Raw genomic sequence first — 17,907 nt, forward strand, 5'->3', positions numbered from 1 at the left:
GATGAATTAGTAGATTTCAAGCACAAAGTAGTCGCAGCAAGAAAACAAAATGTATCACAGTACTTCTCAGTAGCAATGTACACAGCAAATATATAATATATTCAAAGCAAAGCATAAAAGTCAAAATTCATCACCGTATGAGCAAGTAGGACCTATCTTCAGCTTCATCTTTCTGGGGTCTGCAAGTTGATGACTCCAGTCAACTGCGAGAAAGAGATTATCTACCCACATGACAGACTGGCAACTGACGTCTAGCTCCAGCCTGAAGTCAAGCAGATTCGAATCTAACTCGCTGTAGCCCAGAGTCATCCTTACAAAAGCATGCCCCCTCCTCTCAGACTCGGGAAAACTACGCAAGCCTTTGGAGACTGGCCAGATCTCCTAGACTTCTCCTATTCCCAAGGCTGAGCAGAAAGGAAAACACCAAATGTGCTCTCTCTTATCAGGTCTAGTCTGATGTGAAGAAAACAGCTTGGTTCATCTTGTGGAAAAACACAGCTTGGAAGAATACAGACATCTGCGATGTTTCAACTTCAATGTCTAACTCCATGTTAAAGCCAATAGGCAGCTAACCTAAATATCAAATGTAATGTCTAATGTCATGTCAAAGCCAATAGGCAGCTAACCTAAATATCAAATGTAATGTCTAATATCATGTCAAAGCCAATAGGCAGCTGAGCTGAATACAAAATGTAATGTCTAATATCATGTCAAAGCCAATAGGCAGCTAAGCTGAATACAGAATGCAATGTCTAATATCATGTCAAAGCCAATAGGCAGCTGAACGGAACAAAACATATAATGTGCTACTGGTGAACATTGAGCAACTAATATGCGCAGTGGTGAAACACAAAGTCATTGGTCAAACACAATTAATAGCATCACATTCCACCCTATGACCAATTAATTTTTGTTTCACATATCTCTTGTTTCAAACAAAAACAAAAAAAACATCAGCACAAAAAAAAACATTATCATCAAATCAGATTTGAATGATCAAAGCAATCACTGTAAAGCAATGGAAGTGGATTAACATATTGATCTCATAACCTTTCACATCAGAGACATCTACACAGAAAAGACTGAAACTTATATACTCTGATTGAGATAATAGTGTCTCTAAAATAGCAATTTGTTGTAGCATGAGTTCTACTCTTGTAAAGGTGCACGGTCCATCTGAAAGGTTTGCAGGAATGTACGTGAAAGTCAGAGTTCCACACGAAAAAACACAGACAGTTAGCTGTTAAAGTTGCTTAGTTCCAGTGGAAGAATGTAATCAAACAAGTTGAACTTGAACTGAAGGCGCCATTTGCGCAAAATGGATCCATGGTGCTTGCACTTTACTCAATCAGGTTCAGGTTGGGGATTCGGTCCCTTCCCCGACCCCACACGCACACACCCGAAGGGGGAACACACAGCACACTCCGGGACAGTGACGAAACGTGGTAGGATCTGCAAAAGAAAAAAGTATGACTGATCTTGCAAATAACATTAGTCATCTGAAATGTACCCTTCCTCTTCCTTTCCCTGTTTTATAATCAGCAGGATGTTTTTGGGGCCCTTTATTATAATTTCTGCAGGTTCTGGAGGGTCACTTGGGGCTTCAACCCACACCGTAGCACTGAGGTTTTTATCTGCTGCACCACAGCTTCCCTTTTCTTGCACTGTCAGAAGGGCTGGGACAGACTCATTCTTTACCAAACCTCCATTCACTGCACTTTTGACAAGTTGGGCCATTCTGTCTCCAATTTGTATGAATGAATCAGATTCTTTTCTAGTTATCAGCATAATTTTGATTTCTCCTTGGTAATTTGCAGCAATCACTCCCCCTAAAACCTGATCAATTTGCCATTTCTGTCCTGGTAACTTTCCTCTCTCCAACTGCTCTTTGACTGTTTGTGGGATAGATTTCACTTGTGCGTGCTGCACAGTTTTTATCAAATCTAGGGGAATGTGCATCTCTCTCATCTCTGCCCACCTGCAAGTGGCTTTTTCTCCCAGCTGTTCACATTTCTGGTGCACCCACTTAGCCATCCCCACTAAGTCAGAATTCTGGGTGTACACTTCAGACTCTGAATTTTTCTCATTAACATTTGCAAGGGAATTGAACCAGTTATGTACAAGCCATGTGGAAAACCAAACGGCTAAACCATTGGCAATGAACCAAGAATCAGTGTAAAAATGACACATCTCACGCAGCTCCTGCTTTAAAGTCTGACACACATTGTACAACACTGTTCCTTCTACTGTGCTAGAAAACAACATTTCAGTCAATGGACCATTAGTCAAACAAACATGCTTTTTATCTTCAGGGGACACGAATTCAAATGGTGCACTCAATTTCACTGGTGACTCTTTTACCTGTGGTACTCCCTGCACCCTCTCCACATCCTGAAAAGGGGCTTTTGTGGTACCTGTTCAGTCTTCCCCTGTTCCTGATTTACATGTAAATCAGTGTTTCCCTCTTGCACTGCGCAAAAACCGTAAGTCTGAATTATTTCATTTGCCAAATCACAAGCGCGCAGCTGCATATAATTTTTCCTAGTGACCATATACCAAAGTATGAGGGCTATTCTGTTTCCAAAAATCACACAAGCAAATGAAACTCGGTGTCTCTTGCTTATTGCAAACAGTAAGAAACTCTAAAATCTTTTGTTTTACTTGTGCCTGTAACAGCACATTTTGCGAGGGTACCTCGTAAATCGCATTTTGAGCTCTGTTCTTCGTGTTATCAGTTAAGGAATGCACTTCAGCTGCCAAAAAGTCCAGCTCACATGGAGGCTCAGACTGGCTCACAGCTGTCTTAACCCCCTCATTACTGGAATGGGAAAAGACAGATTCGTCTAAAACAGCAGTTGTATAACTTTCAGCATCATCTTGCATTAATGTATTCTGGCTAATTTGCTCACGTAAATTGTCAGTCACACAAGCTTTATTCGGTCTAATTAACCATCAAAGCAATAACTTAAAACAATAAAAACATAATCTATACATAATAAATATATAATAACAAGATTAGAAAATTAGTGATGAGGATGAGATATAAAATAAAATGAGGGATCTGCAAGTGTACAGAGAGAAAAAGTTGATATAAATCTTCACATGTGTATCCCGTCTATAAATGAGGGGGAAGTATCAAAGTTCCTTTGTGTTGGCTGCCTTTAGCTTCCTCATCGATAATTTATAAGAAATTCAATGGATAAAACAATTGAGTTGAATAAGGTAAATTCAGGGTTCAATTAATGTCAAATCACTGTAATCCTTTTTTTAAAAATATGTATGTATATACCAGGCGGATGCAAGGAACTTGCTGACCGCACAAATTAGGAGAGAGGAGCAATCTCTCAACATCAGCCTGAGGGCATCTTTGCACGTTCTCAACCCAATATTTCTACAAGCGGGACTAAGCCATTTCCCCCGGGCAGTGCCATAGGCAGGACAAATAAACATAAAGTGCACTACAGTTTCCACAGAACCATTACAGCAAGGGCATTTATCGGATAGCAGGGTGGAGCTCCATGAACTAGAAAAGGACTTCAGAGGGAGGCATCCATACCTAAATCGAACATACAAACTTTTACTTAGGTGATCTGTGATTAAGTCCAGGAAGGGTTCAAAGTGGGGAAACCACTTGTAATCGAGGAAAAGAGACGTCGACCTACCATGTTAAGTACAGAGCAGATATTTTTCCCTAACATGGGACCAGTAAACAGATTTCAGATGGTCCTTGTGAGCCCTCCTTAAATTATTGGGCTGGCTCCAGAAATCACTGAGTCCCAAGGTATGGAACCATTCCGAAATGTACTTGAACCAAGGGATAGAAAGTACGTTTGGTCTATCCAATAAGTCTTGCAAAGACTCCTTGTAAGTGGCTAATTCAGGGATAGTCCAGATACGAACCCAAAAAGTTAAGGGCCTAAAGCTATTACATCAGAAATGCGGGGGAACCCTAGGTCCAAAAACACTGGAACCTGGGGCGTACTACGAGGACATGCCAAGAGTGATCTTGCAAAATTATTTTCCCCCACAGATAACTTGCTAGATTTGGAGCAACCCCAGACCTCAGCACCATAGACCGCGGCACTCTGAGCCTTGGCTAGATACATTTTAATAGCTGGGGAAACAACTTTCTCAGTATTAGACATTTGAAAGCGCAAAATTGCCCCCGACCTGTGTGCTAGGAGGGCTAAGCTTTTCCCTACCTGGGCCTGCCAGTTCATATCGTTGCTGATTCTCACCCCTAAATAATCAATAGAGCATACCTTGCTCAAGGGAACCTCATTATACAGGATGTTACATCGTTTTGAGCTACCAGGACCAAAGATCATAAGTTTTGTTTTATTAGAATTGAGTTCCAATCCATGGTCTGCACAAAACACACTAAACCTGTCCAGGAGGACCTGAAGGCCCATAGGTGTTTTAGAGATCAAGAGGGAGTCATCAGCAAATAAGAGAATTGGAACTTTTGAATTATTCAAAGAAGGGGCATCGTTTTGACAGTCGGTTGCAACTTGCAGTACTTCATTGATAAACAGCGAAAAGAGAGTGGGCGCCAAGACACAGCCCTGGCGTACCCCCGCCTGATATTAATGCGATCAGTAAGTTCCCCCTGACTGCCCCATCTTACTCGAGCATAGGGGTTCTTGTGCAATCTTTGAATTAGAAGCACCAAGTTCATTGGGACGCCAATTTTCTTTAGGACTTCCCACAATTTCTGCCTTGGAACATGATCGAACGCGGACTTAAGGTCAACAAAAGCAACATACAAATTTTGTTTGGCCAAGGTAGCGTATTTCCAAAGTAGCAAAAAAAATCTAAAAACATGGTCCATAGTGCTAATTTTGGGACGAACAGCAGCCTGGAGGGGAGATAGGACCTGATTAGCTTGGACCCAGTCCATTAGCCTGTCTAGAACTTGCTTAGAGAAGATCTTTTGAAGATTATCAATGAGGCTAATTGGGCGGTAATTGGCTGACAGTCCCACATCTCCTTTTTTGTGAATAGGGATAATTTTGGCTCTGAGCCATGAGTCCGGATTGGGGCTACCTGCTGCGATGGCATTTGATAAAGTATTAATGTACCACGCCCAAATAACGGGTTCAGACTTAAACAGGTTCCCCGGTATCTTATCAGGACCAGGAGCCTTAGCGGGTTTCAAAGAATTGATAGCTGCTGTGGTTTCAGCAATTGTAAAAACAATGCCCTCCATGGGGCCTTCAATGAGAGGTCTGCGTCTGCCACCTATATAGTCCTCGTGATACTGTTGCACGGATGAAGCATAAATCTCGGAAAAATGGGCCACCCATCTTTCAGGCTGGATTTGAAAATTAGGAATAGCATTACCCTCTCTCTATGCCTGTGAGTCAACAACCTCCAAAAAGAGCCCTCATCTCGGTTTTCGACTGCCTCCAGCAGCTTCTGCCAGATCTCAAATTCCCAATTTTTCTTCGCTAGATTCAGGGCCTTAGTGTAGCTAACTCTAGCGACCCTGATCTCCTCCTGTGAGTGCTTGCGGAGGGCCAGTTTAAGATTGAGCCTAGCAAGGTCGCAGTCGTTGTTGAACTATTCTCTGGATCGGATAGTATCTGAAGTATGTCTCACAGTGGTTTCTTTATAAAAAACATTCTGTAGAATATTTATCAATTCAGAGTGAATTTTCAGGATTGGAAGATTATCGACCTCTTGCTTTTCAAGACCGGAGAACAGCTGTAGAAAGGAAGAATAAATTTGTTTGACCAGGAGTGGGTTGGATGTAACCTTTGGCCAACTAACACGAGTTTGCCTGGAGTTTAGGGTAGGGATCGGGACATCAGTGGTCTCTAGGTGTTGTGTTCTCCCAAATGCTATGTTGGATAAAGTAAGACATAGAGGGTAGTGATCGCTATCATGACAGAGTTCAACCTTTATGTCCAGAGTGTGTGACCAAAGCCTGATGCCAACAAAAAAATAATCAATAGTGCTGGAAGAGCACCCCCGCTTAAAAGTGGGGGCACGATTTAGATCAGATCTAGTCCGACCATTACATTCCCTGAGTCCATAGCGTAGGCAAAGGGAAGCCATCTGTGTAGCGGCACAAGAACCAATGCTAAGAGAATCATCCTTCACTTGGGGAATACCCCAGGATTTATCTTCTTCAGTTGTTAAATTACCTACAAGGTTCTTGGATATAAAAGAACAGTTTATATCGCCCCCTATCACCAGATGGTTAGAAGGATGCAAAAGTTCCCTATGCTCAGCTAGCTGAGCAAGTACCCTTGATTCCATATTGGGGAGGACGAATCACGCATACACGTTGACCAAGGTCACTGTGAAACCAGGGTGAAATATGAGTCTAACACCCAATAAATCTAATGAGTTAAGGGGTAATACAGAATGGTTGCATTGCAGTTTCTTATTCACTAAGATCATGAGCCCACCCATAGGCCTACCAAAGCCTCCAGAGGCAGGCTGGGCTGCGACAGAATAAGTTGTAAACCCCTCAACATATATTAACTCTTCCGCCCAGGTTTCCTGAGAGGCATAAATCCTGCTTAGAGATAAAGTTAACCCATCCAGGATCTCCCATCTTTTTCCTTATTCCAGCCACATTCCAAGATAAGATATTAAGTACAGAGGGCACAAGTATGGGTCTAACTCTCGGGGATGAGATTGAGTTCAGAGCCCTTGATCGTTTGCCTCTATAAGACATAGCAACTGAAGTGGGGAACACTGAGGGAGGAACATCGTTTAGTCAATCTAAATCAGATAACCGAGGGGAGCGGATCTTGGTCAAAGCTGATCGATTGCTATTAGGTGGACCCTGAGCCCTTCCCACGTGAGTGTTGGAAGGTCTATCAGTCCTTCGTGGCTCCCCCCCCGGAGAATACATGCAGAGGCCAATTCCAATATTTCTACCAGATGTCAGAGAATGGGTCCGTAGGTTGAAAGCCATAAGGTTATCGACCATAGAGGTGTCAAAAAAAGAGGATTGAAATATAATCAAGATCTGAGTCTGGTTGAGCATATCTACGTGCCTCCCAAATATCAGAACGGATAACAGACAGACATTTCCTCTGTATGCGAAACCAATAGACAACTTTGTTAATGAGAGAATCATGGGACTCTCTCTGCCCAGCAGATAACCTGGGGACCCTGTCATGTAGATGTATGCATCCTTCCTACTCTGGTCATGTCTCCCCTTTGGATCTGTCGCCTGAATAAATTAAAATTGACCTTGGCGTGAGACTCTGGGTGGACTTGCGGGCGCCTGTGCACCCTTCCCAACCATAGCTCCCATGGGCAGGGGATTTATACAGGGAAGACGTGGATCATTATTTATTGAAGCGGGAATAAGCATGCGAACGGAGTTAGTGGGGTTGTCGTCAGATAGAGAGAGGCAACTTCCCTTTTTATTTGTTGCCATATTCATAGACTTGGCCCCCAGCTTTGGACATTTGGGGTAAGAAACTAAGTTATCCCCAGTATCTAATGTAGCTTGCACGTTAGGCCCTCCAGTCAGCTCAGGAAGGTGGTCATTCGTGCTAAGCGATTTACAATTACACAATACCTTCATCTCAGATAGTCCAGAAATTTTACCCAAAATAACCATTACCAAGGATTTTAAATTGTCCAGCTTCTGGGAAACATTTTCCAATTCGAGTGACATCTTGCGTTGGACCTGCCAGACCAATTCCTCTGTATCAGGTTTCACAGAAATTAAAGGCGGAGAGCAACCTGGGCTCTCGCTAGTAGTGGATTGGAGCTGAAATCTATTTGAGCAGGGAATATCACTGGAGACTACAGACTTGGAGCCCAAATGCAGAGAGTCCCTAAATTGGTTACATTCTGCAGCTTCAGCACTTTAAGTAGGCCTCATTGGCAGTGAAGGAATTGCAGCCTTAGATATAGGAGGGGGATGGAGGTCCGCTTCCACAAACAAATGTGGTGTCCGTAGTTTTTTGGTAAATAGATCCGGGATCTTCCTAAGAGTCGAAGTAGCCGGAATGGAAGGAGCGTTGATAGATGGACTCCTCAATATTTCCTCTACTTCCTCAAACAAGGAGTCAATAGCTTGAAATTGGTTCCTAATGGGCTTAGGAGGGTCATCAATTTTCCGAGCAGCTCGTTTCTTGTGTTTTTTAGCGCCGGAAGGTGGCGCAGGGACATCATCTGCCTTACGCTTCCCCATTATTCACTACGGCGTGGCCGAGCCAAGGACTGGGGCCCCCAAAAACAAAAGGAAAATTGAGTAGTGATGACCCAGCCTGCGAGGATGCCCTAGGTGTAGAAGGAGAGCAGGGGTGCCTGGGACTAGGGGGTCCCACCAGGCACTAACCAGGCACTGGCAAGCCTGCTGCTATTACATTACAGATGAAAGAGGGGGGGCCCAGCCCAGCCTCCTCCGGTCTCTGATGGGCACAGGACGGGCCCGCCCTTGGCCCGGGCGCGCCTGCGCGTGTCCCGCGAGGCGGGAGCGCTGTTCAAGTTATAAAGGGCTCCTGCCCCTTACTGTGATGCCGCCACCTCCTCCTTGGCCCCAGGTGCAGGTAAACGCGCGTCCCGTGAGGCGGGAGTGCTGTTCAAGTTTTAAAGGGCTCCTGCCCCTTACTGTGATGCCGCCGCCTCCTTCTTGGCCCCAGGTGCAGGTAAACGCGCGTGAAAGCAGTTGTTTTAAGAACAAAAATTAAACATGGTTTTTCCTTCATTAGCTCTGTTTTTGTAGCTCCTCCGAACCCCCCCCTCATCGCAGGCTGCGAGCGAGGCGCTTCTGGAAAAGCAAACGGAGTCTCAAGACACGAGGCGGGTGCAATCCTTCCAAAACCAGAGCAAACACTGAGTCCAACTTCACCCAGAAGTCCCAGGAGAGAGCACCCGAAGCCTAGAGTGTGTGTTGGGGTCCCACACAAGAGCCTTCAGGCGGATGTAGGAGCCGTTCGGACCCCTGAAATCACAGGCGTCCACAGAAGCACAGAGAGTGGTCCAAACTGAGCTCAGCGCGCTGTGTCCATCCTCCGCGGGCTGCACAGATCCCACCTCCACCTGCAGGGCGGGCGCTCCGGGCGCCGGGTCCGCTCCTCTCCTTCCCCGCCACCGAACCGGGCGAAGGCAGCGAGAGTAAAAAGCAAAGATGAATGTTTTATGGGGCTGGATCAGGGATTGAGAAGTGATGAATGTTTTATGGGATCATGTGGTTCGACGAGAGTGAGCGGATTCTGCCTGGGTCGGATTTACAGGCTGCAGTGCGAGGGCGAAAAGGGGAGGGAGAGGCAGAAAGGGAGAGGTGTCTCCGGGAGAGTGGGAGGGCACGGGACAGATCACAGCCGGAGGTTCGCGGGAGACCACAGACCCGCGGAGCGCGAGACGGTGATCCCATCCGGTGTCGGAAGATCACGTAAATTCTTATTTTCATGTTCTAACTGCCTACACCTCTCCTGCATTTTTCTGTAAGCAGATAAAAGTATCCAAACCCTTCTGTCAAAAACAAAAGGAACATCATTGTTTCCAAAAGGCACATTTTCTAAATATGCTTTATCACAGCAAGAAAACATGTTTCTCACAGCACCATCAGGCAGTTTAACTACACATGCATTTTCAAACATGGTCTGCCGTGCTTCTGTAATTCTCTAAACAACAAAAAACAATTACACTTTTAAATTGTGCACGTAGAAATCTATAATTCGACTTTCAAGACTGACGGCTACGCCAAAATGTTCTGCTTTCCTACATATCTCATATCAGAGCTTACAGAACCTCTCTGGAATGCACTTCTGAGTTCAAAGAAGACCTTTATTGTTGTTAATTCTCCCCACCCACAAGTTCTTGAGAGACGAATTAGTAGATTTCAAGCACAAAGTAGTCGCAGCAAGAAAACAAAATATATCACAGTACTTCTCAGTTGCAATGTACACAGCAAATATATAATAGATTCAAAGCAAAGCATAAAAGTCAAAATTCATCACCTATCTTCAGCTTCATCTTTCTGGGGTCTGCAAGTTGATGACTCCGGCCAACTGCGAGAAAGAGATTATCTACCCACACGGGAGACTGGCAACTGACGTCTAGCTCCAGCCTGAAGTCAAGCAGATTCAAATCTAACTCACTGTAGCCCAGAGTCATCCTTACAAAAGCATGCCCCCTCCTCTCAGACTCGGGAAAACTATGCAAGCCTTTGGAGACTGGCCAGATCTCCTAGACTTCTCCTATTCCCAAGGCTGAGCAGAAAGGAAAACACCAAATGTACTCTCTCTTATCAGGTCTAGTCTGGTGTGAAGAAAACAGCTTGGTTCATCTTGTGGAAAAACACAGCTTGGAAGAATACAGACATCTGCGATGTTTCAACTGCAATGTCTAACTCCACGTTAAAGCCAATAGGCAGCTAACTTAAATATCAAATGTAATGTCTAATGTCATGTCAAAGCCAATAGGCAGCTAACCTAAATATCAAATGTAGTGTCTAATATCATGTCAAAGCCAATAGGCAGCTGTGCTTAATACAAAATGTAATGTCTAATATCATGTCAAAGCCAATAGGCAGCTAAGCTGAATACAGAATGTAATGTCTAATATCATGTCAAAGCCAATAGGCACCTGAACGGAACAAAACATATAATGTGCTACTGGTGAACATTGAGCAACTAATATGCGCAGTGGTGAAACACAAAGTCATTGGTCAAACACAATTAATAGCATCACACTGGTGGAGACTTTATCTAGCCGCAGATTCCTTACATCCACCCATGCCTTCACGCTCTGCGGACTCGTTTCCTAGGGTTAAGGACTGTCCCTTTAAGGACTCTAGTTTTTTTGCACAGACAAAACTGTTGGTTCTTTCCATGGCTCTGTGCATCCGGCATGGAAGTTTATGGAAAAGTACTGACTTATGCGCACCTGGGTGATGCCTTTATAGGCGGCCGTGACATCACAGACAGCTAAACAACAAAGCCACACGGATCCGAATAACTACCCGACGACGCGTGCAAAGATATTGATCTGCAAAAAGTTCCTGATTCCAAGTTGACGCCTGGAAATTCTAAAGGTAAGGAATCTGCAGCTAGATAGTCTCTACCAGATAATGTGTTACTGAAGGTAAGTAACTTGTTCTACTTGGTTGTTTATGGCTAAACCAGGGCAAATTGTCATGTTCTGTTTCTGTTCACTACACCATAGTTAAAAAAATGAAAGTGCAATACTTGGTGGCTCGTTACTCAACTAGGTGAAATAAATTCTGTATTTTTATCAGAATAACAGTTTCAAGGGTGGTATGAATAATGAATTTGTATTGTTAGCGTACATGTGGTCAACCTATTAGATTCAGATCCTGAGCAGAAACAGGACAAAAAAGTAAATAAATGTGGTTAGCTAAAGCTGAGGCAGTGGAGACTGTTGATGTTTAGCATTCAGTCTGCAAATTCCAAGAAAACTCTATAGAATGTTCCCTTAAATTAGGACAGTAGGGTATGTAGGTGCAAAATGTATGGCAATGCCCATATTGGAGTTACTGTATACTGTTCAGTTTAGTACAAGTAATCCAAAGAGCCTGACTCACCCTCAGGTCCTTTGTCTTTTGTATGTTTGTACTGGCTGTCTGACATATATAAGGCATATATAAGGCATACGTTCAAGTTTAGGAGGCAAATTGCCCGAACTACATCCTCCTCATTTCCACCAAGGGGTACATTATCTAGTCCTGATGAACGCCCACGGACCCTTTGAGACATTCACCAATTAAGGCTGAAACATGTCAACTTAGTTTAGGGTGCAGGGTTGTAAATTTCCCTTTACTGTATAACCCAAGATACTGTTTTTATCTGTACATGGAACACCCTCATTAAAGGGACACCTGGGTGTTTCCAGTTATTTTTATACTGGACACTGGTAGACAATAGTCTATCTCCAAACTACTTACTGTATCATGGTTGAGTCCATCCTGGTTTTTAGAGACCAGGATGCCACCGGATGATTAAGCATGCCACTACTAGAGTGGGTGATGGTCACCAATAAAAACAACTACAATTTTGTTGTTTTGTGTCACCTTGCTGACATACCGTGAATATTCTCTGACCCTACTGTTGAGGCCAGAAAATGTAAGGGTTGTAGGGATTTAGTCAAGTATATTGCATCCTACAGCCCCACTAGATTCTTTTTTCTCTCTCCTCCCTGAGTAGGAACCACTAACGTTCTCCTGGGTTCTCGTAAGAATAGAAAATCAACAACTGCAACGAAAGCAACAGGTAGCACAGCATTTCTTGACAGATGCAATTATTAATTAGGAGACTCTGTTCAATGTTGTGTTAATGAACTTTCTCAAGTGGACCAGGAACATTTGTAAAAAAATCTCAAAGAAAGTATAATGGTTGTAGGAAAGTCCTCCTTTTTGCCTTGGTCTTCCCCAAACATTTTGGACAGATACTGGTGGTTACTGACTCTTTGTTATGCCCTGGGTACTGCTAACCAATCCCAGGGCCAGTGCTATGTGTAAAATGGATTATGCAAATTAGGCTAATTATGATAACTGCATCAGCCTACCTATAAGTCCCTAGTTATGGTAGGGCATGTAGGTTTAGGGACCCCAACATAGGTAGTGCACCCATAGGTACACTGCTCTGGTGCTCAGTGTCACTTTTAAGTTAAAGTTAACTCCAAATTTGACTTTGGAATTAAAAGTACTTCCAGAGTCCTAAGCTACCTTATCTTTACATATATGTCATCCCTAAGGTGTGCCCTAGGTTCCCCCAGACTTAGGTGCAGTGTAACTATAAGCAGGGACTTTATACAAGATGTTTTATAAGCCCTGGTGAGGGAAAAGTAGCTAAGTTTGTTTTTCCCCATTGTAGTGAATGGGCTCCATAGGCTAACATTGGGGGACTTTATTTTAAAATAATAAAGTCTTACTTTCCCTAGAAAGGAGCAAAATATGGAATGTTTGGTATTAAATTAAAAGTTATGAAAACTCCAACAACTTTCTGCTGTTAAATTTAATATAACTTGTACATAGAAAGTATTTTAGAACTCTTTCTAAAAGTTACCAGTTTCGCCTCTGTACTGCTCTTCACTGATTGGTCAGCCTCTGCCTTGATGAGGTGTAAAGTGGCCTGGGCTGATACAAAGGAGATCTGCCTCAGCAGATGATGAAACAGGATGAGGGAGAGCAGCTAAACTGGTATTCAAAGGAGGGAAGGACATTTGGGACATCAACCGTATACCTCCCCCATTTCCTGCAAACCCAGACAGCCAGGTGCACCCTGATTAGATTAAGAATGGGCTGGAAAGGGATGTGCGTAGGTAAAATAAGCCACACCACTGGGTAGGTTCAGCCAGCCTCTGAGATTGAATTTTCACCATCTTGGATTTTAAGAGAATGTTTTTCCCTGGGATTGATTTTAACCACACTTCCCAGGAAGTGATCACTCATGAGGGTGATGGCCTGCATATGATTGGACAGAAGCCTTTGCACCCCCAGGAGCAAGCATAAAACTGGCAGAGCTGCACCCCACCTCAGATCCCTACAAGGAACAAGACAAGAAGAAAAAGGACTGCCCTGCTTGACCCCTGACTTGCACCTGGACACTACACTCTAAAGAACTGCACCGGATGCAAACTTGGGATTCCTCACTAAGAGGACTTTACCTGTCTTCTACTGCTTCAAGAAGGGACTTCCTGTTGGCTTCAGGTAGAAAATAACAGACCAGAGTCCCCTGCATCAAGTCCTAAAGAAACTGACTAGCTGACCAGTGGTCATTTTTGGATTTGAACTACGTGCCTTCTTGGAGTTGGAGTCCTAACCCTCTGTCACGAAAAAAAATCATCTAAGTCTGAACATAGACTTCTTCACTGAGATCTCCTATGGCGCGTATCTGGAGAGGGCTCCAGGGAGGTTAGATCATACTTGTGACTTCATCCCAGTGAAGAAAGTCTTCAAGAAAAGACTAAGTTGGAAGGTAAAACTTTGACTGAGGCCTCCTGCTCACTGTAGCCAAGCGGGGCTCCATTGCAATCAGCCTCAAATTTTGACTTTGCCTTGGTCAAGTGCGACCACATGTCCAGATTGGCGCTTTTGATGTCTATATGCTAGAAAACATTCATTCTTTAAAAATTCATATCTCCGGTTCCCTTTTTGGGATTTTTGTTGTTTTAAAGATACAAATATAGGGGGTCATTACGAACCCCGGCGGTTCAGACCGCCGTGCCGGCGGCGGGGGCAAAGACCGCCACCGACACGGCAGTCTGAACCGCCATATAATGGATACAGTGAGGGCCGCCCATGGTGGCCTTCCTCCACCGCCAGGCTGCCGCCGACAGGCAGCCTGACGGTGGAGGGAATCATTTTCCGACAGGGCAGCGCTGCAAGCAGCACTGACCCTCGGATAATGATCCCTTTTTCCACCAACCTTTCCCTAGTCAGTTCTCCCCCCAGGGAAAGGCTGGTGGAAGGGGTGCTCTGGGGCCACTTGGCATGGGGAGTGAAGGGGCCCCCATGCAGTGCCCCATCATGCAGGTCACTGCCCGATTTACGTGTACAAGGTTTTACATCCCATGTCCAATATTTATGGGAGGAAACACAGAGGTTGGCTGCCAGGCCCAACCAAGGCTGCGTTTAGGGAATGGAGTGAAGCTATGGCTGCCCTCGGATGGAAGGGGAGATATACCTGAGTTACCCCCCTCTGAAGAGGTACCCTGTTACCCGAGACAAATGGGCTTGCAGGCTTTAGAGGCTTGGAGCAAATTGGGATCAAAACTCTTGGAGATGTTGTCTTGGGGGACGGGGGACTTCATAACTTTCGAGGCACTACAGCAGGAATATGACTTGGAAGGGACACAACGGTTTCGCTACCTCCAATTGTTAAACACCCTGCGGAAAGACTGTGTGCTAGAGATAGACCTGCCGGACCATACTCCACCGGGTATTGGGAGATGAATTGACACATACAACAGTTTTCTGACTCTGCCCTAGGATGATAAAAAACACACTTCATACACTAGGGAGGCTTTGAGGGAGGTGGGAGACAGATGTGAACCCACTTGAAGACGCAGACTGACTGTGTGCCCTGATGCACCTTTGCGAGGACACTTTACCAATGTGGATGCCTGTGTCTGCTTGATCAATTAAACACCAGTGCTTCTCCGAGTAGGGCTTAGTCCATTCCACCAAGTAGCCTAACTGTGCAGATTGATAATATTGTTTGAGGTGGGGGAATTCCCAGACTACTTTCTGCCGGGGGTAGATATGCCTGCTTTTTAGCTATACAGGCCTTCTTGCCTGCCCAGATAAAGTCATCTATAAGATGTTATAACTTACTCAGTACCTGTAGTGGGGGCTGCAGAGGTAGAGTTTGCATGATGTATAAGATTTTAGGCAACAGTGTTATTTTGACAGCCGTGAGATGCCGCAGCCATAAGAGGGTGTAACTTTTCCAGGTATGTAAATCTGATTGGGTTTTCGTGAGGAGGGTAGTACAGTTACTCTCAGCAGTTTGCGTTGGAGTAGAATGGATATGAATGCCTAAATACTTCATACCCTGCATAGCCCATGTGAAGGGGAAGAGGTGCATGAGTGTGAGATGGCCAGGCCTAGGGAAGGTGAGGTTAAGAATTTGCGATTTCTGAAGCTTAACTTTGAACGCAGAGCTTTCCCGAAGGCCTTCAACCCACTTGGGGGCAGGGATTGGAGGAGGTGCGTCAAGGCCACCATAAAGTCTTCTGCATGAAGCACAATTTTGTAGTCCCTCCCCTCCATTGTGATACCAGTAGTTATAGGGTTTCTAGGTATGCGCTCTGCGAAGGGCTCCATGTATAGGGCAAAAAGTAGCGGCGATAAAGGGCAAGCCTCGGGGACCTGTGTAGGTACATCAAACCTACCTTCTGAACCATTTACCAAGACCCACCTTGCGGAGGACCAGTTGCAGGTAGGCCCAGTGTACCGCTGACCAATAACAGAAGTGCAGGTATTCGGGAGTGCTGGGTTTTATCTAATAGGTGACAAAGGTGTTTAGTGTTACCGCTGCACCCCCTCTTGGGTGTAAACCCTAATTGATCTGGGTCCACCAGATTCTGCATATAAGGGGCAAGGCGTACCGCCAGTATGAAGGTAAACATTTTTGTGTCAACGTTCTGTAATGAGATTGGTCGATATGAGGAGCATTGTCTAGGGTCCTTGCCGGGCTTTTGCAGCACTGTGATGGTAGCCATTTTCTTAGTGTCAGTGAGCGAGCTGGTGGTGTTGAATGAATTGTGTAGCCGGGTAAGGGTGGATCCAACGAAGTTGCAAAAAGTTTGTAGAAATCAGATGTATTGTGTAGAAAGTGCCCCATTTACCATGGTTATCCTCCCCCCCCCCCACACACACTTTTTCCCCGATATTGATGCTAATTTGATTGAGAGTGTGCTGGGATCTTGGTGACCAAGACCCCAGCACTAGTGTTCTTTCCCAAAAAGTGTACCATTGTTTCCACAATAGGCACATCCCTGGCACACAGTTAAGTCCCTTGTAACAGGTACCTATGGTACCAAGGGCCTTGTGGCTAGGGAATGTCCCCAAGGGCTGCAGAATGTATTATGCCTCCTTTGGGGGACCCCTCACCAAGCAAATGTACACTGCCTTAACAGCTTGTGTGTTCTGGTAGTGAGAAAAAGACAAAGACGAACTGGCACCCCTCTCTGGGTGCCATGCCTACAAACCACTGCCTGTGGCATAGGTAAGTCACCCCTGTAGTAGGCCTTACAGCCCTAAAGCAGTGTGCACTAAACCACAGATGAGGGCATAGCTGCATGAGCAATATGTCCTTACAGGGGCTAAGTCCATTCTTAGACACTGTAAGTGCAGTGTTGCCATATAAAGTGCATGCTCTGGGCGTTTGTCATTCAGAACTCCACAGCTCCAAGATGGCTCCACTGAAGTCTGGGAAGTTTGGTATCAAACTTCTGAGCAAAATAAACCCACACTAATGCCAGTGTTGGATTTATTTGAAAATGCACCCAGAGGGCATCTTAGAGATCCCCCTGTATTTTAGCCAAAATTCTAGTACAGGACTGACCGGTCTGTACCAGCCTGCCACTTCAAGACAAGTTTCAGACCACATGGGGTGAGAGCCTTTGTGCTTTCTGTGGCCAGAAACAAAGCCTGCACTGGGTGGAGGTGCTTCAGTCTTCCCCCCTGCAGGAACTGTAATTCCTGGCAGTGAGCCTCAAAGGATCAGGCATCCTGTTACAGTGCCCCAGGGCACTCCAGCTGGCGGAGATGCCCACCCCCCTGGACAAAGCCCCACTTTTTGTTGCAAGTCCTACGGGAAAATTCGGGAAAACAAGGAGCGACCACTTCAGCTGGGACTACCCCTAAGGTGAACAGAGCTGAAGTGACTCCCTTCTTGCAAAATCCTCTATTTTGGTTTGGAGGACAGGGACCAATTGGGTTAGGTCTGTGTTCCCCTCCTCAAAGGGAGTGGATACCGGAAGGGTGTATTGACCCTCATGGAGAGTAGCCATTGACTATTGATCCTGTGACCCCTGTAACGCCCCTAAATCTAACATTTAAGGGCTCTGCTAAACCTAGCTCGTCAGATTCCTGGCAAACTCAAGAAGAAAAAAGTAAAAGGACTGCAAAGCTGACTCCTATCAGAGAAGACTGAAGCCACTAACTGACTTTGCCCCAGCCCTACAGGCTGTCTCTAGCTTCTGAAGCCCTGCTACAAGAAGGTGACGCACTCTGCAGGACCAGCGACCTCTTAAAAGCCTGATGAGGACTGCCTGCACCTCAGTGGACCAAGATCTCCTGTGGACAGCAGCCCTGTCCAGAAAGAAAAACCATCATAGGACTCCAGAACCGCCCCGAATCTGCAAGTTCTGCCCACTCTGCACCCCACGCCCATGGCCCGTGTCCAGGTGGCCCAAACGACTAGAGCTGGTCCCCTGGCGATTCTGACCTAGTGTCCACCA

At 45.2% G+C, this 17,907-nt stretch overlaps 1 protein-coding gene across 3 annotated transcripts in view; it reads left to right on the top strand.

Annotated features, from left to right (window-relative positions):
* CFAP70 (cilia and flagella associated protein 70) overlaps nucleotides 1-17,907 on the top strand; it is a 947,035-nt gene that overhangs the window by 255,602 nt on the left and 673,526 nt on the right. The window lies entirely within an intron of this gene.

This window comes from Pleurodeles waltl, chromosome 10, assembly GCF_031143425.1.
Source record: "Pleurodeles waltl isolate 20211129_DDA chromosome 10, aPleWal1.hap1.20221129, whole genome shotgun sequence".
NCBI classification, from domain to species: domain Eukaryota; kingdom Metazoa; phylum Chordata; class Amphibia; order Caudata; family Salamandridae; genus Pleurodeles; species Pleurodeles waltl.